Here is a 27530-nt window from a genome sequence, read left to right on the forward strand (position 1 = left end):
ATTACAAACATGTAATCAATCAGGTATTAGTTCATAGAGGATAGGGTTAGAAGAAAATGTACGTAGCAGTACTCATTTTCCATACATTTCTCTCCATTATTCTTTGTCAATGAGTAGTACAGTGTTATGAGTCAGGCCTACTGTGCCCAGCTTCCATATGGGTATGACTTAGTACCTTGGTTACAGAACTTGTTTATCCTGGTGTCCAGAAAACCACTGAGATTCCCTCTTCATTAATTTATTCTTCTGACTGACCCATTACAGCTGCTTAGAAGTATTAGTATGAGACCTAAGTTCTATCAAGAAACAGGTATCTTGTCTCTCCTGAGCATCCTGGCACCCCAAGAACTTAATTTGTGCCCGCCAAGGAGTAAACATTCAATGAACATTTGTGGAATAAATAAAACCTTAAATATAATTTTTAGAGCAAATTAATTGGTTCTTATCAAATCCTGTCATTAGTTTTTAACAATGTCTTATAAATATCAGTGACCCAACTTGCAAATGGCAATTAGGACACTGATTCCTTCATTTGTTTCCCCCATTAAAATGTTTCATTTTAAAACGGACTTTCTTCTTTAGATTCTTAGCACCTTGAAAGAGATTGGCATATTGTATGTCCAACTTGATAAATGGTTAGTACACATAATGAATAATTACTATAATTTTTATCTTAGAAACTTCAAGTGTATATCCCCTTTTATTAACTTTACTATCTTCTACTCAACTTCTATTCTCAGCTCTTAAAGTCCAATTTATGTATTCTCCCTTTCTATCTAAAAGTAACATTCTATTCTGTGTTTGAGCACTGATCTAAATGTCATTATGTCTTCATCTAGTCATATTTCACTCTTAAAAATTTCTCCTACACTCTAAAAGGTAAAAAAGATGTTTGCTCCGGCATATTATTTTATTGTACAGTATATTTTTAAGTGAAGCAATACAGTGAATTCTTAAATGGATCTAACAATGTTTGATTAACTATTTAAATGAATAAGAAATAAATTAAAGAGTGATGAGTTTATTTGCCATTATCATTATATGTTGCTGAGCCTTTCTTTGACTTTGTCCCTAATTATGTGTTTGTATGCAATCCATTGGCCAATGTACTATTTAATTTAGAATTTCTAATAGTTTCTGATATATATTTTGAAATATCAGTGATAAATAGTTCACATTGAAATTTTCAGCCATATCCTCCAAAATGTAGAACATTGGGAAATGCTCAAACCTAAACAAAAATGAGTATAAGCAGTTAAATTTTATAACTGAAATGAGCTCAATATAATTATATCATATATTATCCAGGAAATAAATGGCATTCACTTTATCAAGAAACCATCATCAACAGAACAAACTGGGCAATATAGGTGTATAAATATGTGTAATATTGAGCATTTCCCCTGAAGAAGCTGACAGTTTTGTTAAAGGGTAAAACTGATTTAGATCTAAGAACTAATGATAAGATACAGTACAGAAACAACTTTAAATGAAGTTATAAAATAAAGATTTCTAGAAAACGTACCATTTAACATGATTATTGAATTAGGATTAATAATGATGAAAAAATTGAAAAATGAAAAACGTATCTCAGGGCTAGTACATATAAGAAAAAGAGAGAGCGAGAAGGGAGTGAGAATGAACCAAGATAATGACTATGAAAAACATGCAGGAAATTTCATGTAGTTCAGTTTAGTTGTGGGTCAACCAAGGAAAAGGTAGAAGACTATAAGTAAATAAGGAATTGATAAAATTGATAATGAAGGAGTATTGAATAGCATTTCAAGGATCATAGTACCTATTTTAGAAAATGGACTCTGTATGGAAGCCAAACCCCCAAAGTTTTTCAAGTAGTGTATTTATTAAAACTTAAACTTATGCATTTCTGGAAATAATCATTGTTGTGAATCTTCATATCAGTCTCCTTTTAATTTAAGAATTTTTAGGAATGGTGAGTATATTTCTGAACCTAGATATTATGTTTAACCGCAAGTATATGTGTTATTTAGTATTATGTAATAAGCACAGGTCCACATATTACTTTTATCCACTTCAGAGTACCTAACTCTACAATTCCTGTCTTAATTCTCCAGAAATTTAATTTAAAAAAAAAAAAAATTTTTTTTGAGACGGAGTCTCGCTTTGTCGCCCAAGCTGGAGGGCAGTGGTGAGATCTCGGCTCACTGCAAGCTCCGCCTCCCCGGGTTCACGCCATTCTCCTGCCTCAGCCTCCTGAGCTGCTGGGACTACAGGCACCTGCACCACGCCTGGCTAATTTTTGGTATTTTTGGTAGAGACGGGATTTCACCGTAATTAGCCAGGATGGTCCGATCTCCTGACCTCATGATCCCAAAGGTGATCCCAAAGGGTCACCTCGTGATCTCGATCTCCTGGCCTCGGCCTCCCAAAGTGCTGGGATTACAGGCATGAGCCACCGTGCCCGGCCATTTTATTTCATTTTTAATTTTCAGTTGAAATAAAAAGGAATTGAACATACTACTTAAACAAACAAACAAACAAACAAAACCCAAAACTTTAAAAACTGTATGTGTTTGCAAATTGATAATAGAACTGCAAAATAGTATTAGTGACATAAATGACAATATAAACTTTTTAAAATACTTATTTAAAAGTATGTTAGCATACTTAACACCCTCTTACAATTAAGTGTGATTTTAACGGGTACTTTGTATAGTAGCAACAGTGTCTCAAAGAGCAGCAAGTTGTGCAATGTTGATAAGACTTATATGGAAAGGAATACATAGGTATTAAACCGTGGCTTCCTGATGCCTCCGTGCTTGATTAGCCAAAAAAGATATCAGAAAAAAATGCTTTTAATTTTAAAAGACTGAAAAGTTCACTCTCTGCTGTCAGAAATTTTGTGAGAAACAATGTGAGTTTGTTATCCTGTAGCACAGATAACAATTTTGATGAAATCATTAAAATTGAACCTAGTTTCTTTATTGCAAGGAACACGTGACATGAAACAAAAATGGCAAATTATACTCCAGTGCAGACAACACTACTGTTAAATATCTAAACAATGAAAAATTAAAATAATTATAAATTTTGTTGGGATAGAAAATAATTAGTGCAAAATATTCAGCAAAGGTTTACAAAGGGAAAAGGAGATAGATTAACCATCCTGATTGAAGATTAAACTTGCTCACCTCTGTTTCTCACAGTAAAAGCTCTTTTGGTAAATTTGAATGCCAGCATTTTAAGGGGTACTTTACCCAAAGATATATATATGATATTCCTGAGTGTGTGTGAGCATGTGCATAAACATGTGGGTAATAAATTATTATTTTAGAAAGTTTTGAAAAAGTAAAACAATAAAAGAAGGATATTATTAATATATCCATTCCAGAAAATGTTGTTAAACATGTGCTACTAGGATAAAATAGTTTAAATAAAATTAGGTAGGACATATACTAAATATATAGAATATAAAATCAAAAACCTGAACATACCCCAGCAATTTAAAGTCTGGTAAGTCATGGATGGGCAGAAAGAGTCACAATGTGAGACACAACTGCAGATGAAATCATTGGAGTAGGTAAAATTCCTCCTATGAAGTCAAGGGTTCATGAGTATTGTTATTTAGCTGAGCAATCTACTAGGAGATTTTGAGAAATGAAAGCCAGTTTGGAAACCACATGCTTGTATTTTTTAAATATGCATTTAATAGCTACTTGAAGCTTACATGCATTTAATAACTGCCTGAAGTTTATCTCAGTAACCATAGGGAATTATAATTGATTTATTCATAATTCCCAATCCCAGAATCCAAGGGCATTGCCATGAGCTACTACACTCCCTATGATGTCAGTAATTTTGATCCTAGACTTTTCATCCTATGTACTACACAACATAATACACACATACACACACACATTAGAAAGTTTTTCTCTGTCAGTTTGCATACTGTGAAGTTTTTTGCCCTTCTTAGAATAAGTATGACAGTGTAATACTCTCAAGACGTCTTGTTAATTCTCCCACCATTAGAAGGATTTCGTTCAGTCATTCCAGATTTTAAGGGGATCATACAATTTCCTCCTTACTAACTTGAATAATTTATAAAAGGCGTAAACCTCTCCCTAGGTTTACAATGTGAAATTCCCTGAAGTTTTGCGCAGAGAAAATGAAATGCAATTATTAAGTGTATAATAATTTGACACATAGTGAAAATATAAAATCCATAAAGCCTTGGGTACAATACATAGCTATAGTGCAGGCTGTGAGTTGCTTTATAAAGCAAGGGATTCATCTATTTTGGCTGGTTAGTCTGTGCCATGAGAAGTCCCAAATTGCTGGAAGGCACACTCAAATTTCAATTTAATGAGTAAATTGCAAACCCATATAATGTAAATATTTTTCTTTGGATGCCAAAGTTTATAACTTTCAAAGGAGGAAGTAACAGGGATAGGAAGCAGATCTTAGTTTCATATGATGTGGAAATAATGTGCAGCACCACTCTTACTTTCACCTCTGATTTTCTCAATTCAGGTGCACTTGGTGTAGTTCAAATAGCATCCATTTAGTGTACTGTCTAGTAGCATAGCGAACAGCTTGCAGGACAGCATTCCAACCTCATCAGTTGGCGTATTAGTCTGTTTGCACACTGTTATAAAGAACTACCTGAGACTGGGTGATTTATTTTTTATTTTTTTTAAAAAAGAGGTTTAATTCACTCAGTTCTGCATGGCTAGGGAGGCCTCAGGAAATTTACATTCATGGCAGAAGTCAAAGGGAAAACAAGGCATGTCTTACATGGTTGCAGGAGAGAGAGAGCAAAAGGAAGTACCACACTTTAAAACTATCAGATCTCATGAGATCTCACTCACTATCAATGAGAACAGCATGGGGGAAACTGCCCCCAAGATCCAGTCACCTCCCACCAGGTTCTTCCTTCAACACATAGGAATTACAGTCCCAACACACGGGAATTACATTACATATGTGGGGACATAGAGCAAAACCATATCATTCATCTGGACTTAATATTGCTAGGTCAGAGGACATTATTTGTGCTCAACTATTTCTGACAATGAGTGTGGGGGAGTAGGGACTCAACTAATTCCATAATATTTAACTTGATAACTTTTATACTTTGATATCAGAAAAATTTTCTATAGTCAGAAGCAATACTGAAAAGAATAAGATTATGATGGATCTAGTGGAAGCATGGAGTATGTATGGTTCTATCAAAAGGCAAGTCAATATTCTATTCCAGTAAGATAAATCACTTTTATTTCCATATTAATATGGGTCTAATATAATCAACCTGCCACCAGTAAATTCATCTGGGGGACTATCGTTTGACAGTATTTTAGGCACGTAGGAAACTCAGAAGTGAGAATAGCTACAACAATCTTGCGAAGAAAAGAAGTTTATATCTTTTTTTCTATATATATTTAACTTACTTTCTCACTTCCATGCCTTCTTTGTTCATACAGCTATCATGTGCATATTGTGGTGACTGGGGAAAGGAGTCAACTGGCATCCGCTAAAAAGGGATTATACTCAGATAATTTTTGAAAGCATTGCAGTCTTGAGAATTTACTTGGAACAGAGAAAATTTTATAATTTATAGTTTATTTTAAGATGTTTACTTATATAACGTTCTCCAAAGTTAATTTGTTTCTAATCCTCTACCCTAGTACCTTCTTCTCCAATCTAGTTCCTACAAATCCCTGACCAAATAAAAAAATTATTAATAACAGCTCATAAATTAGCACCGCTGAACACTTGGATGACTCCTTTTTCCAGCCACAGTTAACCATAGACATATCACTTTATTTTACAAAGGAAGATTTGTCCCTTTTTTCCATCAGAGCCTTCACTAAGTGGGGTATAATATGACAATATTTCAAATAGGCAATGCCATCTGTAAGTCACACTTGTTATTTTTCCTCTTGAGTCAATTAAATAAATTAGTAATCCATTCATAGTTATGAGTTAAGGTAGAGATTATGGAATAACCTGAGGAACTAGTGAGAAATGTGTACCTTTAGAATGTCTTCTGGATCAAGCAACTTACACTTAAAGATGCAATGATGCTGCTCACATTTATTTTTGGCTTAGTGATTAGAACAGCACATAATTCATAATGGAGTTAGGTCACATAGTAAATTATTGTTTCATGTTCTTGTTTTTAATCTCAGTGAGAACCAAATTATAAGCCAGAGCTCTTTGTTTGAAGAAGATTAAATACTTGTTAAAAAGAGAATTGCACTGGACCAAAGTTACTTCCTGTGTGTTTCCTATAAGAGCTTGTCACTGGCTGATACTTTGAGGATCACTGGATTCCCTGAGAACAAGCCAGACGGCTATTTCTTCTGGTACCCCTACTCAAAGTCAACAGCCTTTTTGGCAATGCAATAAGTAGATTAGAGTTACATATTTCTTCCAAATTTACGAAGGTTTAAATATTGTGCTGCTTTCTCCAGGGAAGTGATTCAAAAGGAATTAATTTGCCTTTCTCTATAGAGGGCAAGCAAAGGACCCTAAATAACTTTATTGAAATAGCAGGTCCCTCGCTTTGAGTGGGACTCCTATCTCAGAGTTTGGTAACAATTTCTCCAGTGATACTGAAGGTATATGTTACTTTGTGGACACCATATTATCTTGGCATGATGGCTCAATATAGTGGGTCTGAGTGATGTCACGAGTGGAATAATGAACTGATGAAAGTCTCTATGGTTTAAATAATTCTCTATTCCAGAAAGATGATGGTCCCTCAAGCATAATGTGGAAGATGGCCTACTGCCCTTGCTATAATTTTTTATTATGTTTAACAAATCCAAATCAATCTCTACATTTAAGATGCTAGGACTATAATTTTATTTATGAAAAAAAGCCTCTCTAACAACCACTGTAAATGGGGACATTGTTCTCCTATTACAATAATTCAGTCAGGTAATTTAAGTGGGGCTGTGATAAAAATATCATGATTCTTGCTTCTTTTAATTTTCTAATGTAGTAACTAATTTCAATGCTTTTTTTCAGTGATGTAGTGTTATTTTGATTAATCATCTTGGCAGACAAGATGAGCAATATTCTTAAGTATGTCAGAGAGCAAATAGGTGGACTCCACAATGACTTTGTATGCCCATTCTAACTATACATTCAGAAAATAGGGAAATAATCACAGATCTGGTTTATAGAACTACAAGAATAGTGATAATGTTTAAGCAGGCAAAATTCAATTTGCCCAAGTGGCATTCTGGCTCCTAAACTATCAATATTTGCTTTGAATCATTAATTGCTGAAATGTCTGCTTATTTTTTTTTCTTCCCCTGTGCAGTTGCTCACATTGTGATACACATCCTTTCAGAGAATGCCAGGTATGAGATGTATAATAGTTTGTTTTGAAAATGTAGACTCCTTTTTCAAGGGAACTTCCTCATTATTGAAGGGATTCCAAGCTTGTGAACTGACAGAGAACTGCAAAATTTGCATACAACTTTTTGATGGCTCAAGTTTTGTTGTTGTTTCTGTTTTTTCTTATCTTGTTTTATTTTTTAAGTTTTTGAAAGACAAAAAAAGAGGTGAATTTTATACAATCTTGGCAGTAATAATATAAAAAATATATTTTTGTCCTAGGATACCATGATTGATTGGTCAATGTTGTAATTACTATTGGTTTACAATTCTGAGGTTTGTTCTGAGTCTGCTGCTCATTATGATAACCATACTAATGTCTCTGGTTCTTAAGTAGTGATCACTATTCTGGTACTCTGGGACCTTATCATCCCCATTGAAATTAGGGAGTCCATTCCATGGAATTATAGCTCTTTCTCTGCTAGCTTACAAACACAAATACAAACTTTTTTTCAATAATGGTAATGCTCCCCTCACCAATATATACCTCAGTTCTACTATATAAAGTTTATCTATTGCACTTTATTAGGAAATAAATTTCATAATAATAAATAATAAATTTATTAGGAAATAAAGGTTATATTTTATACTTTATTATAAAATAAATTTATTATGAAATATAATTTATTATAAATAAACTAATGTCAGAATTGAGCATGATAAATCTACTCAAAATTTATATAAAACTAAATGTTTCAATTTTTAACATCCAAAGGGTTTTACACTGTTTATTCCGTGTTTCTATTGAATCCAGTTTTCAACCAATCAAATATATAATTGGAATGACTTTTAGTAATGTAGCCATAAATATTACAGTCAGAATCTCTGAAAGTTTCACTTTGGTTGATAATTATTACCTAGTCACTTAACACAGAATCTGAGAGGAGTTTATAATAATTTGAAAATAGCTAAGCCTTTGGAATTCCACGGTAATGGATTTCATGCAGACTCTAATACTTATTTGATCTATTATATGAGGTAGGTTATTGAATCTTTATTAGCATTAGGATCATGAAAATAAAAATCTTTTGAGAAATGTGTGTTCATATAATTTGCCCACTTTTTGATGGGATTGTTTTTTCTTGTAAATTTGTTCAAGTTCCTTGTAAATTCTGGATATTAAAACTTTGTCAGATGGGTGGATTGCGAAAATTTTCCCCCATTCTGTAGGTTGCCTGTTCATGCTAATGATAGTTTCCTTTGCTGTGCAGGAGCTCTTTAGTTTAATTAGATCCCATTTGTCAATTTTGGCTTTTATTGCAATTGCTTTTGGCATTTTTTTGTCATGAAGTCTTTGCCCAAAGGCCTTTGATAAAATTCAACATCCCTTTATACTAAAAACTCTCATTAAACTAGGTATTGATGGAACATATCACAAAATAATAGGGGCTATTTGTGACAAACCCAAAGCCAATATCTTATTGAATGGGCAAAGCTGAAAGCATTCCCTTTGAAAACCAGTACGAGACAAAGATGCCCTCTCTCACCACTCCTGTTCGACATAGTATTGGAAGTTCTGGCCAGGGAAATCAGGAAAGAGAAAGAATTAAAAGATATTCAAATAGAAAGAGAGGAAATCAAATTGTCTCTGTTTCCAGATGACATGAATTTATATTTAGAAGACTCCATCATCTCAGCCCAAAAATTCCTTAAACTGATAAGCAACTTCACCAAAGTCTTGGGATACAAAATCAATGTGCAAAAATCACAAGCATTCCTTTACACCAACTATAGACAAGCAGAGAGTCAAATCATGAATGAACTCCCATTCACAGTCCTTACAAAGAGAATAAAATACCCAGGAATACAGCTAACAAGGGATGTGAAGGACCTCTTCAAGGAGAACTACAAAACACTTATCAAGGAAATAAGAGAGGACACAAACAAATGGAAAAACATCCTATCATCATGGATAGGTAGAATCAGTATTGTAAAAATATTCATACTGCCCAAATAAATTTATAGATTCAATGCTACTTCCATCAAACTACCATTGACATTCTTCATAGAATTAGAAAAAATATTTTAAATTTTATATGGAATCAAAGAAGACCCTGTATAGCCAAGACAATCCTAAACAAAAAGAAAAAAAAAAAAAAAGCTGGAGGCATCATACTACCTGATCCCAAACTGTACTACAAGACGACAGTAACCAAAACAGTATGGTACTAGTACCAAATCAGACATATAAACCAGTGGAACAGAACAGAGACCACAGAACTAACTCCACACATCTACAACCATGTGATCTTCAAAAAACCTGACAAGAACAAGCAATAGGGTACAGATCTTCTATTCAGTAAATGGTGCTGGAAAAATTGGCCAGCCATATGCAGAAAACTGAAACTGGACCCCTTCTTTATACCTTATACAAAAACTAACTCAAGATGGATTAAATACTTAAATATAAAACCCAAAACCATAAAAACCCTAGGAAAAAACCTAGGCAATACCATTCGGGACATTGGCATGGGCAAAGACTTCATTACAAAAACTCCACGAGACATTTACATGGCTAAAACACATATGAAGAAAAGCTCAACATCACTGTTCATCAGAGAAATGCAAATTATAAACACAGTGACATAGCATCTCTTGCCAGTCAGGATGGCAATTATTAAAAAGTCAGGAAACAATAGGTGTTGGAGAGGCTGTGGAGAAATAAGAACACTTTTACACTGTTGGAGGGAATGTAAATTAGTTCAACCATTGTGGAAAACAGTATGGTGCTTCCTCAAGGATCTAGAACCAGAAATAGCATTTGACCCAGCAATCCCATTACTGGGTATGTACCCAAAGGAATATAAATCATTCTCCTATGAAGATACATGCACATGTACGTTTATTGCAGCACTATTTACAATAGCAAAGACAGGAAGCCAACACAAATGCCCATCAACAATAGATTGGATTAAAAAAAAAAAGTGGCACATATATGCCGTGGAATTCTATGCAGCCATAAAAAGGAATAAGATCATATCCTCTGCAGGGACATGGATGAAACTGGAAGCCAGCATCCTTAGCAAGCTAAGAAAGGAACAGAAAACCAAACACCACATGTTCTTACTCATAAGTGGGAGTTGACCAGTGGGAACACATGAACACAGAGAGGAACAACACACACCAGGGCCTGTTGGGGGATGGGGAATGAGGGGACGGAACTAAGAGGACCAGTCAACAGGTGCAGTAAATCATCAGGGCACACATATACCTGTGTAACAAACCTGCACATTCTGCATGTGTATCTCGTTTTTATTTTTTTAAGAAGAAATAAAAATAAATAAAAGAAAAATCATTATTATATTTATGATACAATTCATAAAACTTTATTTCATAGAAGGTCATTTTGAGGATTAAATAAGATGAGTATATAATAAATTGTAATGTTGCAAAGCAACCAATTATTAAAACAAGTTAAGAATAAGTAAAATAAAATAGTTTTAGTTTAATTAAAATTTTCACTTTTTCTACCACGTGGCTACATGTTGGGGTCCGCGTGTTTCCTAAACAAAGGAATGAACACACAAGACAACACAAGACAAGACAAACGTGNCCTAAACAAAGGAATGAACACACAAGACAACACAAGACAAGACAAACATGGCGGCCGCCTCGAATGGCCCGCTCTGCTTTATTTTATACAGTCATTTGTGGAATGTTGCCAAGTCACAAGACATATTGTTGTTTTTCTGACCTTTCCCTGACTTTCTGGATTTTCAAGATGTTTACACATAAACAAGCCCCCAATGCCCTGCTTCGTTTGCAAGAGCAGGACTTATTGGGAACCCCCTGCTTCGTTTGTAAGAGCAGGACTTATCGGGAACACCCTGTTTGTGAGCACGTAGTCCTCTACAGCTACATGGTATATAACTAGATACACTGAAACTGGGCATGTGATTTTTTAAAAATTATATGATAGTAAAACTCTCCTATCTAAACCATGCATGTGTTTTTATTGTTAGTCATAGGTAGTGGCTTAAATGCTTCTGAAACTGGGTTTAAAAATATGTATACTGAAACAGAGCGGGTACACTGGCAATCGAAACATTACTCTTTAACTTAAATTACTGCACACAAAGCAGTTCCATGCTGACAGGTAACTATTATTTATGAGAAGATGATATATTACTTTAAGTTCTCCTGACAATCTTTATGTATATTTCTTTTACCCAAGACAGTTGCAATTTAATAGTGCATTAAAAGACCATGTGCTATGCCATTTGTCATATGCTATATTTATATAAACTATGCTATTTCCTGGTTGAGTCCTAATTAATCTAGCAAACACCTCATTGCCTTTTTAAAAATATTACACTATTTTAAGGTTAATTAATAAACGATTGCAACATTACTGACACATTAAGTACACATACATATTTTTCTCCATATCCAGAAAACTCACAGGGTACTGGGAAAACTTTCTTTATAGTATGACTTCATTCGTGTTTAATTGTAGCCTTTCTTTATGCTTTCAGCATTATATTAACACAGTATTTGCTTTTTAAATATAGTATCAACTAGCAATTGAAAGATAATAATTTGTGGTACCTAATGAAAGGGCAGCCATATAAAGAATTGTAAAAAGGCAATTGTGTGTGTGTGTGTGTGTGTGTGTGTGTTTCTTTATCACACAAAAACTCTCAGATCATCCTGACACCAACATCTCATCGTACATTGAAAAGAGTGCACCAACCTACTCTCAGGATGTCTTCCTAACATTTCTGACAAATGTATAGACTCTGACTAGGCACTTGCCAGGTTCAAAACACAAAACACAAATTACCCCCCAGCATATTCCTGAGTTGAAACTGCAAGACTGGGTACACTGCAAGTCATTTTCACAGGAATCCTATCTCAAAATTTCACAGAGAAAATAAACATAATCAAAAGCGAAAAATTAATCAACAAACAAAACCAATGATAAGACATAAATCATTGATTCTAACCTTTAGTTAAAAATGATTAACAAATTGTCTGAATCCTAATTTTATGAAAATGAGACTCTGATGAGACAGTGGAGATAAAGTCCAAAAATCTACATATTGAATAATCTAAGACAGGGGTTCCTTGCATACATGTTGAAAAATAAAGCACACTATTCCTTGTTTTTTTTTTTTTTTTTTTCCCTGGGTATTTATTGTAGCAAATAAATGGAAATGCTCCTCATTTTGCAGGAGTATAAAATATACTTGATTTTTGCTTAAGAATAACATTTTGGAAACTTACTATTTTATTGCTTCCAATTAACTTTCTTACTACAATTTGGAAGAAACCCAGCACTTTTTCGCCCTTTAGAATAAGTGGATTTCTTTAAAATAAAAAAAAGATAAAGAATGAATCATTCATTTATCCCATGTACACAAATGACAGCAAATGACAGTTTGGAAAGTACACACACGTACAACAATAAATAGGACTGAAAAGAAAGCCACAGAATAGTCAAAAGTAGAATGATTGAATATGTAGTTCTTGGCAATATGAGACTTAGACATATGTTGTCATTTGGGTAATAATTGGTTTCCTATGCATTAAGAACTAAAACCTGAAATGTCAGTAGCTCGTGAATTACCAGCTAGTAGTGTCCTATGATGGGCTTTCTTGTTAGACTTCAATTATGAGCCATAATAGAATTTCATAAAAGCACTTCTACTTGTATTTAATTTAGACTTTCAATAAGTGCTGTATTTCAGGCAGAAAAAAAAAAAATGTTTCTAAATGCAGTATCTTAAGGTCATATTAGTCCTGCTAGAGACAAAACCCTTTGCTAGTACAACTATCTAGGAGACAGAAAAATACAAAGTGTTTCATTGTCAGTTAAGAAAAAATAAACCTAGTGAAATTGGTTATGTCTCGCTATATAACCAATGTCACTTGGTATTTTTAGATCTTTGCTGTTTGCTTTATTAATACATACAAAAAATATTGAATAAATTCTCATTTGTGCCCAAGAATCATGTAAATTACTGAAGTAATAGGTATAATTAAGCCCTTGATCCATCCTTGCCCTTGATAAAGAAACAGTCTGAAAAGTTAATTTTAGTGAGAATGAGTCTAAAATAATGGATTTACAATGGTATAAATCAGAGGCTAAAATGATGAATAACAGAGATTACCTACATTTATATATTAACTAAATGAAAACAAGAAAAAAATCTGAGCTCATTACAAGTGCTATACAAATAAAAATTGTATAGATTCCATGGTTGCCACCTGGGGCCTTACATATTAAATAGAAGTAATAAATAAGAAGATACATTTATAAACATGCCACTCAAAGATATCTCATTGAGAACTGAAAAAGGAAAATAGATTAAACCAGGATCACATGTAAGAGCTAGATTTTTTAATGAACATGTACATTGGGTTTAAAATAAAACATTAATATATATGGTAGCAGGAATAACTAAATTAAAAAAAAAATACAAAACTATCTTACTCCCTGTCTATTAAGCAAGGACCGCGAAAAGAATAGTTAACTCAAATAGCCCTTAGGAAGAGGTAAAAACACAATGAAATCCAAGAGAAAAGTACACATCATAAGTAATCAGCATAAATTGAGAAGTGAAGTAAGAATTAATAAACTGTAAGTTAGACATATTAAAAATAATGATGAGAACAAGATGCTTATAGAATGCTTACTATCTTAAAACACCATCTTTAATACATTAATTATTATTGCATAACAAAGAAGCTCGATGTTTTTCTTTACTTAGAATGTGGTTGAAATTTGTGCCTTATTCTTTGCGAAGGTAGATAATATAATTTAATTTTAAATATAAATATTTATTTATTCATTTGAGACAGCATCTTGCTGTATCATCCAGTACAGAGTTCAGTGGTGCAAACCTAACTTGGTGAAGCTTCAAATTCCTGAGTTTGTGATCCTCCTGTCCCACCCAGCCTCCCTAAATACTGGGATTACAGGCATGAGCCACTGTGTTGAGCCTAATTTTAATTTTAGAATAACATATAAAATAATTCTAGGGCTGTAGTAATTATATTTAAAAGGTAATTGAGAAGTTGCAGCAAGAATGGTAGAGATAAGTTAATGATTTGCCTGTGGTAACAAAAACTTGACAATCTCCCCTATCCCCACAAAGGATTTACTAGATACATGACAAAATCAAACATTATAGGAAATATCAGGAGTTTTCAGTAGTTACAAGTTAAAGAAGGAAGATAAATCATTAAAGATTTCCAGATTTGGAGGACAGCCAATTATTTGAGCAGCGACAGTAGAGAAGCTGCTTGAAGTTGCTGGTCACCAGGGGTGAAAAGAGAGCAATAACCTGTATTTGGATTTTTTCTTTTTGCTTTGTTCTCATTTTCAAAGAAAACTGTGGACTACATAGAATGCAGACAATGAACAAGTGAAGGTGATATAACAGGATGATAAGAATGAACCAGAAGAACCGAACCACACATCTAAAGTCATTGAAGATAAGAGTGTAAACTGTCTTCTTCCTAAATGTTGGATACTTGAGTGTGGAAGAAATGATATCCATTTATTGGACTACTCAGTGGAGAAGGCCTGATATTGACAAACATGAAACTTGAAGGAAAGAGAATAATGTATGCAGCACTGACGTTGGAGGTAGATGTAAGGGTTAACTGGAAAAAGGATGGTAATTATGAGGCGGGGGAATGGAGAGAAGCAAAATAAGGAAAAAGATTAAAAGATCTGCTGGTACCAGCAGTGGTTTGGACTGTGGCATGGGGTGGAGGAAGCAGGGAGAACCTGAGGTGGTGATCCGAGAGAAAACTACATTGGTTGATGGAACACGTTGGCCTACAATGAAGAAGCTTTGTCTTGCTCTTTAGCATTCTAATGATTTGTGAAACAACATAAAAGCTAATTAGAATGTTCACAAGAAAATGTTTAAATTTATGCAACATGCCTTTATGCTATTGAGAGGAATTCACAGAATTGACTACAAAGTTAATAGCAACAAAATTATTAGGAAAATGTTGAAAATCACATATTTACACATTACAATACATTCCAGGTACATTTCTCTCATTTCCTATTCATTCTCCAAATTATTTTCTGTCACTCAATTTGAAATAGAAATAATAGATGAAGTAGTACAGTTTTAGTTAACCCATCTACACTTCAAACTATAAATTCTTACTGATGGATATGAAATTTCTCTAATGTATTCTATCCAGATAGCTCAGAGACAACTGCTTTTCAAGAGTTTCAGTACATTTTCTGACACTGAGTTCTAGAATATTTTTGACATTGATTTAAAATAAAAAAATTGATTTGCTTGGAAAATTACTATACTACGAAATATAGTTTTATAGCTTATGAAATTGGAAAAATAAAATTCTGTTTTTAACCCTTTTCAAATTCCACTGGCAGTTGTGTTAATGTTTCCTTGAAATACACCTCATTTACATTAAGTTAAAAATGTCATAATTTTGATTTTCTATTCATAGTTCCACTTCATGTTTAGTCGGTAACTACCTTTTAGATCATGTACTTCAGAGTATGAAATACTTAATCAACAATTTTTAAAATAAAAGTTTTCACCCAATGAAATAAAATTTAGAGACTCTTTTTGTGGAGATATCTAAAGTTTCATTTCGTAGTTTGCACTCTTTCTATATAATTAGTGCCCTCTTTCTTGGCTACCGTTACCAACAACTAAAGATTGGAGAACTCAATAGAATGAACAGGACTAAGCCTAAATGTACCCTTTCTTTATTACTTGTTTTAGAATTTGAAATACATTGACATTTAGCACCTTATTCATTATACAGAAAAATGAATAAAACAATGAGTTTGCTTTAGTTTCTTTTTAATTAAAAAAGAACTGAAATTACTCCCCACTATGTGTAGGTCATTGTATTTAGGAGTTCACCATACATTAAGAAATGTGGGCTGAGAGTGGGAGCGGCGGCTCACTCTTGCAATCCCAGCATTTTGGGAGGACGAGGCGGGTGGATCACAGGAGGTCAGGAGTTCGCGACCAGCCTGACCAACATGGTGAAAACCCATCTCTACTAAAAATACAAAAATTAGCTGGGCATGGTGGTGGGCACCTGTAATCACAGCTACTTGGCAGGCTGAGGCAGGAGAATCGCTTGAAACCGGGAGGCGGAGGTTGCAGTGAGCGGAGATCATGCTATTGCACTCCAGCCTGGGCAACAAAGAGCGAAACTATGTCAAAAAAAAAAAAAAAAAAAAAGAAAGAAAGAAAAAGAAAGAAAGAAGGAAGGAAGGAAGGAAGGAAAGAAAGAAAGAAAGAAGGAAGGAAGGAAGGAAGGAAGGAAGGAAGGAAGGAAGGAAGGAAGGAAGGAANAAGAAAGAAAGAAAGAAAGAAAGAAAGAAAGAAAGAAAGAAAGAAAGAAAGAAAGAAGGGAAGAAAATGTGTAATGGTATAGACACTTGCGTATGAATTTTCCAGCACACCTCTATAGAGGAAATTGGCAAGTAATTTAGACTGAAGCATTAGATTCAAATGTCTGGGAATGCAATGTCAAGTGCAACCAAATGGTGAGAAGGATGTGTGGTACTTCAGAATTCCCAAATCATATAAGCTGAAACATTCACATTATATAGGTATTTTATGAATTTTCAAAAATTAGTCAGCAGAAAGATTGTAGAAAAGACTGCAAGTCACACTTGTTCAACACATGAAGCCAGAAGCAATAAGATTTAAGGGTGTATATGAATACATATTACTGATTGCCTTTGGAATTACCCATTATTGAAATCAGGGACCTTTAGCTTAGGGATGTGGTTGTTAGCAGCTTGCACGAAAGGGTTCATAGAGTGAAGGTCTAGGTGAATGGCTACAAGCAGGTTTTGCATCTTAATTTTCTTTAACTGAGCCTTTTCCAAACTACTATATTTAGCCTGGCTTTCTTCATCTCCACTGCCATACACCTGCCAAAATGATCATCATCTGAAATAGGAACCTCCACAGTTTTCATGTTCATTCTTTTACTGCTTCAAGCCATGCTCCACTGTATAGTTTATATGATTATTTTATTTATTTATTTATTTATTTATTTATTTATTTATTTATTTATTTATTTTGAGACTGAGTCTCGCTCTGTCGTCCAGGCTGGAGTACAGTGGCGCGATCTCCGCTCACTGCAAGCTCCGCCTCCCGGGTTCACGCCATTCTCCTGCCTGAGCCTCCTGAGTAGCTGGGACTGCAGGCGCCCACTACCAAGCCCGGCTAATTTTTTTATTTTTTTTATTTTTATTTTTTGTATTTTTAGTAGAGACGGGGTTTCGCCGTGTTAGCCAGGATGGTCTCGATCTCCAGACCTCTTGATCCGAGTTCACATGATTTTTAAGCCACAGATCCAATCAGTTTGCAAGTGTAATTACTATCCATCCGTGTCTTTTCATTTCACTTTAGCATCAACCATACCAGTTAAGAATTGTGTTTGCCTGCTAGTAGTAATGACAGGAAATAGATCAGCTTAAATGAGATTATTAGTTACAGTTTTTTGTCAGACACATTGATCAAAAGTAATCAACACAATATTTGTATTAGAACCTCATGATGGCACCAAGGACCCATGGTCTTTCACTAACTGTCCCGCCAACACTAGCTTTTGACTTCCGTTCTCAACTTCATCTCATGTTGCAAGACATTTTCAAGGAAGAAGAAGAAGAGAACCCACACTAGCCACTATTTCTTTTCTCAAGGAGATGAACTAAAAGCTCTATCCTGCATTTTCCTTCTATGTCTCCTTGTTTAATTGTGGTTAGCTGTAGGGAATGCTAGAAGATTCGGTTGTTCTTCTAGGCACCCTTAGGTTACAGATAGAAAAATTTTACCTTAAAAGGAAAATATCCAGAGAAGAGAACTATCTGATGTTAGAATACAAATACAACATGATTATCCAAATGTTTCCATATGTAATTTATTCCCACTGTTAACATAGTAAGCTTTAATTACAATATTATTTTAAAGTATTATACCTTAATTATATTCAGTTTTTCTTTGTAAATTGAAATATTAATGTTGAAAAACTATATCGCAAGACATGAGCTGTTAAGTCACTTCACAAAAGGTAATTATAGCCTTTACTTGACGTGCTTTTGAAAAAAAATAGTTGAAACTAGAATATGTGTTTTTCAATTAATTCAGTCTTTATAATTGTTTCACAAGGGGAAGAGTCTCAATTTTATGTTCAAAGAGCAGAACTATCTTTATTATTATAATATTTTTTTCAAAACTTACAGTATTATTTGGTTAAAAATTACTTCCAGACACAAAATATTGACTATCAGATGTTAAAATATTTCAAACAAATAAAACAAATTCATTAAAAGAATTGGCTAGATATTTTTTCTCATTGAATAGTAGATTTGCTACATAATTTGGAAAATGAATTTAATTCCCCTTGTTAAATAGGAATTAGCTAAAAATTAAATTGGAAGGAACTTAGAGTTATCAGCTATCTGCAAAAATAAATGAATATAAATGTGATTTTCCATTTTTAAGTAAGTATATTTTTCATAGAATAAGATCTACCCACTTTAGTTTTATCAATATATTCAGTCATGTGACCACCACCAATATCAAGGTGTTTTCAACATTGGAAAAAATTCCTCCATGTTCCTTTACAGACAGTGGCTCCCCTGGCATTGTTATGAATTTGTTTTCTCTTCCTGTAGTTTTGTGTTTGTAAGGTCAAATAAATTGAATCAATTCTGTAGGAAGCCTGTTGATTCTGGCTTCTTTCCATTTTAGATTCAACCATATAGTTTCCTATATCATTAATCTATTCCTTTGTATTTCTAGATTGTATTCCATTGTATAGATGTAATACATTTTGTTTATTCATTCCGCAGGTGAAGCACAAATGACTGTTTTCAGTTTTTGTTGATTGCAAATAAAATTGCTATAAATATTTACATATAGGTTATTGGTGAACATTTATTTATTCTTTTCACATAGATAAATAGCTAGGCATGGGATTGATGGATCACATGGTAAATGCTCCCTTAACAAGGAATTGAAATAATGTTTTCCAAAGTGACTGTATCATTTTGCATTCTTAAGAAAAGCATTGCGACTTCCAGTTGCTTTATGGTTTTGCCAGTACTTGTAATTTTTTAGAAATTTAATAAACATGCAATAGTAACATATTATCATATTCATTTTCTTTTCCCCAATTATTATTGATGTTCAGCATCTTATGTTCATTTGCCATCCATATGTCTGTTTTGAAGAGGTGACTGTTCAAATATTTTGTTTAAGGTTAGGGATATTTGCGTTCCTTCTTATTGATTTTTGAGAGTTCTTTATATTTGTGGATGCAGGTATGTAATTTTAATATATTTTCTACCAGTGTGTAGCTTGTGTTTCATCTACTTAATGCTATATATTTTTTCATAGAGTACAATGTCTTTATTGTGGTAAAGTCCAATTTATCAATATTTTATTTTATGAGCTGTGCCTTTGTGATGTACCTAAAAAAAACTTCGCCTAGTACAAGATCACAAAGGTTTTTCCCTGTGATTACTAGTGGAAATATTTTGTTTGCTTGACTGTTTTATGTTGTTTAATTTTAAATTTCATTAGGTCTATGATACATTTTGAGGATTTGTTTAACTGGATGGGAGACACAGATTCAGTTTCATTTTTAGCATACATGTGTTCAATAGTTCCAACACTATTTACGAAAAGACTATTCTTTCTCTGAAGAATTCCCTTTAGAACTTTGTTAAAAATTCATTGATCTTCAATTTGAGTACATATTTCTGGAGACTATTTTTTATTTCTTTGATCTATATATCTATGTCTTTTCCAATTCTGCACTACCTTGACTACTATATCTTCATCATAGGTACAGAGAATAGGTAATGTGAGTAAGCCTACTTTGTTCTTTTTCAAAAATGTTTGTTAAGTCATTTTTTTCCTTTTACATAGATTTTAGAATATAAATTTGTATAAATTTAGAATTCAGCAAATCCTTTTTATTTTAACATTTCCCCAACCATCCTACCTTCTCTAGCCCCTGTTAACTGCCATTCTACTCTCTACTTTAGTAGGCTATTTTTTTTCTTAGATTCTACAAATAAATGAGATAATGCAGTATTTGGCTTTCTATGACTGGTTTATTTCACTTAACATAATGTCTTCCAGGTTCATCCATGTTATATTAAATGATAGAATTGTGTTTTTTTAAAGACTGAATTTTATTCCATTTTGTATATATACCTCATTTACTTTATCCATTTATCCATTAATGGACACTTAGGTTACTTCTAGATCTTATGGTGAATAAGGCTTCAGTAAACATAGGAGTGCAACTATCTCTGCAACATACTTATTTGAATTCCTTTGAACATATACCCCATAGGAGAAATCCTGGATCATATAGTAGTTCTATTCTTGCTATTTTTCAATCATGTATTTTTTTTAGTTGACAAATAATAATTGTACATATTCATGGGACACAGTGATTTTTTCAATAAATACAATGTACAGTAATCAGATCAGTGAAATTTTGTATCCTTTAACCAGTCCCCACCTTCTCTGTACTCATCTCAGCCTCTAATATCCTCTGCTCTATTTTGTATTTCTATGAGATAAACTTTTTTTTTTAGCTTACACATATGAGTGAGAACATGCACTGCTTAACTTTCTGTTGCTGGCTTATTTCACTTAACATAATGCCCTCCAGTCTCATCTCTGTTGCTGCAAATGATTAGATTTCATTCTTTCTTGTGGCTGAATAGTATTCTGTGTGGTGTGTGTGTGTGTGTGTGTGTGTAGACACATTTTCTTTAACCATTCATCTGTTGGACACCTATGTTGATTCCATATCTTGGCTATTGTAAATAGTGCTATAAACGTGGGGGTGCAGATATCTATTCAGTATAATTATTTCATTTCCTTTGGAAAAATCCTGAGAACTGATAAACAAATTTAGTAAAGTTGCAGGGTACAAGTTAATAGTTTTTTTTTTTTTGATGAAACACCATAATGTTTACCATGGCTTTACATTCTCACCAGGAGTTAAAAAGACTACCTTTCTTCATATCCTCATCAACATTTTTTACCTTTCCTCTTCTCGGCAATAGTCATTCCAACATTTGTGGTGAAATCTTATTGTGGCTTTAATTTTGCACTAATCTGGTGGTGATTAGTGATGTTAATCTGCTGGTGATTAGTGATGTTGATTATTTTTTATATATACCTGTTGGCCATTTTTATTCCTTTTTTGAAAAATATTTATTCAGAACATTTTCCCATTATTTAATAATGTAATTTTATTCTTACTATTAACAAGTTAAATAACTATTAGTTGTTAGTTTCTTATACATGTTGGATATTTATCCCTTATCAGATAAATGGTTTGCAGATCTTTTCTTCAATTTCATAGGCCGTTCTTCAGTTTGTTGATTGTTTCCTTGACTGTGCACAAGTTTTTTAGTTTGATGTTATCTTATTTGTCTCTTTTTGCTTTTGTTGCCTGTGCTTTCAGGAGTCATATCCAAAAAGTAATTGCCCATGCCAATGTCATGAAGTTTTCACTTATGGTTTCTTCTGGTAGTTTTTTGATTCCAAGTTGTATTTTTAAGTTTTCATTGTAGTTTGAGTTGATTTTTGTATATGGCGTGAGATAAGAGTTTAATTTAATCTTATTTTTTTGCGTGTGGTATCTAGTTGTCCCAACTCCATTTATTGAAGAGGCTGTCTTTTCCCTGTTGTGTGTTCCTGGAAACTTTGTTGAAAATCAATTGACCATAAATATGTGGATTTATTTTGGGGCTATCCATTCTATCCCATTGGTCTATGTGTCTCTGTGGGCTTCATTCTTTCAGGCCCTCTGGTAGCTACTGGGTTTCTGCCATCCTAGCTTTCTAATCAGAAAGAAAATAGGACTTCTCTCTCCTGGATCCACTACAAACATTCCCAGAAAGGGATTCTGCACTGGCCCAGCTTGATTTTTTTATTCCAGTACTATGCTCTTTTGATTAATATAGCTTTGTAGTATATTTTGAAGTCAAGTAATATAATGCCTCCAAGTTTGTTTTTTTGATTTAAGATTGCTTTGACTATTCAGGGTTTTTCATGGTTTCATATAAATTTGAGGGTTTTATCTTTATTTCTGAAAAATATGTCTTTGGGATTTTGTTACAAATTGAATTGAATCTGTAGATTATTTTGGAGAGTATGGACATTGAACAATATTAAAATTTCTAGTCAATAAATATAGTATATACTTTCATTTATTTGTGCCTTCTTCACTTTCTTTCATAATGTTTTATTACTTCTAGCGTAAAAGTCTTTCACCACCTTGGTTAACTTCATTCGTAAGAGGGCTTTATGTAGCTATTGTAAATGGTATTATTTACTTGATTTTTGTTTCATATTATTTGTTATTAATTTATAGAAATGCTGCTGCTTTTTGTGTGTTGTGTATCCTGCAAATTTATTAAATTCAGTTATTACTTTTAACAGTTTTTTATGGGGTCTTTAGGGTTTTCTATATGTAAGATCATGTCTTCTGTAAACAGGGGCACTGTAAGATAATGTATTGATTTCCAAAAGGAAAACCTTGCTGAAAATCTGATTAGAATCACACTGAATCCATAAATCAGTTTAGGAAGAATTGACATCTTTTTTATATTGTGTTTTTCAGTTCACAAAAATGGAATGCCACTTGCTTTACTTAGGTATTCTTTGAAGTCTTTCATTAGTGTATTTCAGCATACAAATCATGCATATATTTTGTGAGATTTTTCCATAAATATATGTTTTTGGTGCCATTATAAATAATAACCTTTAAATTTTATTTTAATGTACAATTTTTATTTCCAGTATTTGTCAATCAAAATGGCTTTTCTGTATATAAATATTTATGAGTTTGCTAAGCTCATTTATAGGTTATATTAAATTTTGGGTAGGTTTTTTAGGATTTTAAGAGAGACAGTATGGTAACTGTAAACAGAGTTTTAGCTCTTCATGTCCAATCTTACATATCTTTTTATTTATTTTAGTGCATTCTTAATAAACTAAGAATTCCAACATCTTTCTAAATAGAAGTGATTTAAAAACATGTCTTAATTTATTCCCAGGGTTATAAAATGCCACAGACTAGGTAATTTATAAACAACAGAAATTTACGTCTTGCATTTCTGGAGCCTCGGAAATCTGAGATCAATTCAATGGCAGATGTAGTTTCTAGTGAAGGCTTACTGTCTGCTTCCAAGATGGCTTTCAAGATGGTTGTTTATTTTCTTATTATTGAGTTATTTGAGATTTTTATATATTGTAGATATTAACACCTTATCAAATGTATGGTTTGCAAATTTTTTCTCCCAATCCATGCCTTGTCTCTTCAGCGCGTAAATTGTTGAATTTGCTGTGCAGAAGCCCTTTCATGTATTCCATTTACATGTATATTTTTGCTTTTGTTGCCTGTGTTTATGGGGTCATATCCAAGGAATCATTGCCAATATTAATGTCATGAAGTATTCTCCTATGTTTTATTTTATTGGTTTTACAGTTTGAGGTCTAATATTTAATTATTTCAAACATTTTGAGTTGATTTTGTATATATTATAGGATAAGAACTCAATTTCATAGTTACAGATGTAGATATCCAATTCTCCCTGCATCATTTATTGAAGAGATGTCAGAACAGCTATTATCAAGAAGATGAAAGATAACAAGTGTTGGTTAGGACATGCAGAAAAGGAAATATTCTTACACACTTGATGAAAATATACACTAATACAGGAATTACGGAAAAGAGTATAAAAATTTCTCAAAAAACTACAACTACTGTATAATCCACTGATCCTGCTACTGGGTATATATCCAAGGAATTGAAATCAATATATCAAAGAGATATACACACTGTCATGTTCATTGCAGCATTATCCACAATAGACAAGACATAAAATTAACATAGGTGTTCACCAGTAGATGTATTCATCTATATTCATCAGCATATTCATCAGCAAATGTGGTATCTACACAAAAGAGAAGAAGATTCAGCCTTTAAAAGAAATTCTGTCATTTGCAAGAACATGGATGAAACTAGATGACATTATGCTAAAAAGAATAAGCAAGACATAGAAAGACAAATACCTCATGTCAATTTCACTTATACACGGAATCTAGAAAAGTTGAATTCCTAGAAGTGGAAAGTAGAATGCTTATGACTAGAGACTGTAGATTGGAGACAGTGAATGGGAAGAAGGGAGATGTTGGTCACAGGGTACAAAGCTTTGGTTAGACAAAAGGAATAAATGGTAGTAATCCATTTTGCAAATATTAACAATATTTAATTATAATACGTTGTATATTTCAAATTTGCTAAAAAAGTAGATTTTAAATGTTCTCACCTCAAATAAAAAATAAAAAATATTTGACAAGATAAATGTGTTAGCTTGATTTAATCTTTCCACAGTGTATACTTACATCTTAATATCATATTGTACCCCATAAATACACAATTACTATATATCAATTAGAAATAAAATGAAAAATATTTTTAAAAATCAAAAAACAAAATCCAAAGTCTGGAAAGAAACTTATTACAAGTGTATTAATCACTTTGTAGAAATTAATTGAACTACACTCATGTTATGTTACTTTTCATGTTTATTTTGGTAAAGATGGGGCATATTAAATTCCAAGGAAGAGTATTTTAAAATTCTAAAACTTGGCCTTAAAAATTGTATTCATCTTTTATTAGTCAGCTCCTGCCTTTACATAATATTATGCCTGCTGTATATGCGGCACAATAGCATTAAAACTCCGCACTTCCAATTCAGTTCTTCCTTTCTTTATACTCTTATTGTCATACATTTTGTTTTTATACATACTATAAACACACGATATGTTCCTATTAATTTTGTTTGAGATATTCAGTAACCTTTTAGAGGAATCAAAATAGAGAAATTAAATTTTTATATATACTTGGGTGTTTATATTTTCAGTGCTCCTTATTATTTGGGTAGACCCAAACTTCTATCTTACATTAATTGTGGAAAAACTTGGGATATTATTTCTTTAAATATTTCTTCTCACTCATTCTCTTTCTTTTTATTCTGGGACTCCTGTTATGCATATGTTAGTCTGTCTGATAATATCCTGCAGCTCTTTACATTCTATTTTCTTTTTTGTATTTTTTTCATGTTAAAAAAAAAAAAAAAAGTGCACTGGGTGTGGTTACTCACACCTGCAATACTAGCACTTTTGGAGGCCAAGGCAGTGGATAGCTTGAACTCAGTAGTTCAAGATCAGACTCAGCAACATGGCGAAACCCCATCTCTACCAAAATAAAAATGAAAAAAAAAAAAAAGGACATAGTAACACACTTGTAGTGCCAGCTACTTGGGAGGATCACTTGAGCCCAGGATATCAAGGTTTCAGAGAGCCAAGATCAGGCCACAGCACTCCAGCTTAGGGGACAGAAGACCCTCTCTCAATTTTTTAGAAAATCATTTATTTTTGGGTGATTCCTGTTAACATTTACAGAAATCACTAATTCTTTTCTCAGCAGTTTGAGGTCAACAAATATGTCCTGTTAGTGTGCTTTTTCATTACTCACATTTTCACTTGATTCTTAGTTACTATATCCATCTTTCTCCTGTAATCATTTATGTTGCATGTTATCCACCTTTCCCATTACATACTTTAATAATACTTTAAAATGTATTTTCCAACATGTGTGTTACAGTTGAGTCTGCTTCTATTAATTATGTCACTTGTTGACAATGTATTTTTATGATCTTTTTATATTCCTTAATTTTATGATAGTATTTAAAACTCGATGAGCAAGAAAAAACAGGGTGAAGTAGTTTACAAGTGTAGAAATGATCAACTTTTCCTTGTAAACTACCTCAATCTGTGAATTTTGGATTTGTAGTTGTTATTATTGTTACCCTTGGGTATCATAATATTGAATAGTTTTCTCTAGTGTTCCTTTTGTTTAGATTGAAGGTCTAGTTGCTAAAATATTTTTTAGTATCTATTCCATCCTTCATTATCACTAGTAACACTTGCACTATATTTTATTATTTCAAACTTTTGCTGAATTCTTCTTAAATAGTACTTGACAGAATTAGCTCCAGGTAAGCAAGTGCTTGCATTTTATTTCACCTTGAAGGTATCTAGTTTTTCTTATATCAGGTTGATCGATTTCCCTGTCATCTTGGTTCCTCTGATCAGTTAAGAAGTTATGAATTTGCAGTATGTCTAAAGTTTGTTGCTATTATTGCTGTTAGGGTGGAATCACTCCCATCACTGTTCAAAGTTTCTCTATATATGATATGGTTAGGCTTTGTGTCCCCACCCTAATCTCATCTTGAATTGTAATCCCCATAATCCCCATCTATCAAGGTGGAGACCAAGTAGAGGTAATTGAATCACAGGGGCGATTCATGCTGTTCTCATGATGTTGAGTGAGTTCTCATGAGATCTGATGGTTTTATAAGTGGTTCTTCAAACTTCTCTAGGCACTTCTCCTTCCTACCTCCTTGTAAAGAAGGTGTCTTGCTTCCCCTTTGCTTTCCGCCATGACTGTAGGTTTCCCTTAGCCATGCTGAGCTGGGGTCAGTTAAACCTCTTTCCTTTATAAATTACCCAGTCTCAGGCAGTTCTTCATGGCAGTATGAAAATAGACTAATACGATATTCTAAGTGGAAGCCAGAAATTAATATGCATTATTTTGATAAAACTTAAGGGTTTTCCAAGAGGATATCTATAAAAAGAATTACCTTTACTTTTAGCTACTTGTGCTTAATTTAAAACAATGGAAGCTTGTATTGTTTTTAAATCTTAAGTTTACATGGTAGATATAGACAAACTAGTCTTCCTTCTCCATGTTACAATCTTCCTTCGTAAATTGCTTTTCTTTATTAAAATGCTTGATACATTCCATAAAGTGAAGCAAGTACAAGGTAATATTACTGATTACCTAACAATATAAAAAATAAACTTATAAACATCTTTATATAAATAATTCTAGCTTTTAAATATTCGATATATAAAGCCTGAGAGCATTCAATATCCATACATTCACCTCATTTTTCTTCTGAAAACATAAAACCTAAGAATTAAGATCAGGTAATAAAATTGTAGCACATACAATGACATGTTTTTAACATACCATTTGTATCAGAGGCATCAGTTTTTAATTAATCT

The sequence above is a fragment of the Theropithecus gelada genome, chromosome 17 (genome assembly GCF_003255815.1).
Source record: "Theropithecus gelada isolate Dixy chromosome 17, Tgel_1.0, whole genome shotgun sequence".
Lineage (NCBI taxonomy): Eukaryota > Metazoa > Chordata > Mammalia > Primates > Cercopithecidae > Theropithecus > Theropithecus gelada.